A 2,000-nucleotide genomic window follows, 5' to 3' on the forward strand; every position below is an offset into this window, starting at 1 on the left:
GTCACATTTGACAGCTGCATGCCAAATTTCAAGTCTCTAGCTCTTACCGTTCTTGAGATATTTTGTTTACAGACAGACGGACACACACACGGACCAATGGCTGAAACTTTGGATTTAGGCTCTGGGGACCTCAAAACGTGTTTTGGCACTAAACTGTGCTGCTCTGAGGTTCCAAATTTAACTTAAACATAAACCATTTTCAAATTATGTACGAACGCAATCTCTAATTTAGATGCGAACGTACTAAATTTATTGAATCCCCATCTAACCACAGAAAACCCTAACCTTGTTACCTAAATCCAAAATCTGGATTTAGGCTCTGGGGACCTCAAAACGTGTTTTGGCACTAAACTGTGCTGCTCTGAGGTTCCAAATTTAACTTAAACATAAACCATAAACCATTTTCAAATTATGTACGAACGCAATCTCTAATTTAGATGCGAACGTACTAAATTTATTGAATCCCATCTAACCACAGAAAACCCTAACCTTGTTACCTAAATCCAAAATTATCTTCTGAAATCTCACCTAACCATTATTAGATTCAAATCTAATTAAATCAGTGAAATTCCAATTACTAATGGATTAAAATTATGCAACATAAGGTAGGAATTAGGAAGTGAAAAATTGAGCATGATGTTCTAAAGTAGTACTGAAATATGAATTTGTTGAAAACTTTTATTGCCAAAGTTAACAGACATAATAAAACCAGCCAGGGTAAGGGGGCTATCAGAAATGTGAGCCCACATATTTACTACTACTGGGTGTGTTGGGCATATATGAACTGAGTACTATTAGTCAGGATTCACAATAAACACTTTGTAAAGTTAAAAAAAACTGAAATATGAATTTGTTGAAAACTTTTATTGCCAAAGTTAACAGACATAATAAAACCAGCCAGGGTAAGGGGGCTATCAGAAATGTGCGCACACATATTTACTACTACTGGGTGTGTTGGGCATATATGAACTGAGTACTATTAGTCAGGATTCACAATAAACACTTTGAAAAGTTAAAAAATTTTGTTTTGTAGGCCCACCCTGTAATAAAGCATCTGTTTGAGAGCGAAATCTATTAAAAGCTTCTAATATTATGTAGGTAGAATAATATCATACAGGGTGCTTCTTCTTCCTCTTTTCCTCCTCCTCCTCTATTTCATTAATGTTTTCAATAAAACGGCCCATAATGTTAAATACATAAATCTCAACTGTATACTAAACTGCAGTTAGGTATACTTGTAAGGAAAATCAAAATTTTGGGAAGATAAAAAAAAGTTTGAACCTTCTTCTAAGATAGTTTGAAGCGATGGCAGCTTATAACTTAAAACATAGTTTGAAGTATACGTCTTTGAATCTTCTTCGCCTTTGTTTGCCAAAGTTTTAGCCTTGCTGTTTTTAATTAAAATACAAGGATGAGTTTCTTCCATCTTGTATTGCAAAGACAGTATAGGGATAGCTAAGTTGTATACGTTGTCAAGGCACTTATTTCTTGTTTATCTCTACAGCACAGACTCCACAGGAAACTCCTACCTACAGACTACGAGTATTTTTGAGGATAAAATGTTCCCGTCTTCCTGTAAAATAAATACTTCAATAGAATTCTAGGCATTTTTCCACCGAAATCAAAGAGAAAAGGAGTAGATAAAAAGGAGAGGAGACAACAGCTTGCTGTTTTGAGAACGAACCCGATTAGGGCGGATTTTATCCTAAACGTATAATGTTCATTATCGGAACGGTCTGTGTGAAAAGATGGTACAATCAAAGAAGTAACCCTCACAGAAACAAAAACTGGATGGATCTGCCTTGTAAGCGCTAGGCCGTGGGTTCAATTCCCGCCCGGGGCGGATTTTATCCTGAACGGATAATGTTCGTTCTCGGTTCGGCTGGCTTTCTCCAATTCTGTCTTCCTTGTCTCTTCGATTTCGAGACGATAAGACCTTAGCAGTTACAGTTCCCTCTATCAAACCTCTAAAAAAAAAATCTGATGAAATAGGTACTTAC

The sequence above is a fragment of the Diaphorina citri genome, unplaced genomic scaffold (genome assembly GCF_000475195.1).
Source record: "Diaphorina citri unplaced genomic scaffold, Diaci psyllid genome assembly version 1.1 scaffold868, whole genome shotgun sequence".
Taxonomy (NCBI): Eukaryota; Metazoa; Arthropoda; class Insecta; order Hemiptera; family Psyllidae; genus Diaphorina; species Diaphorina citri.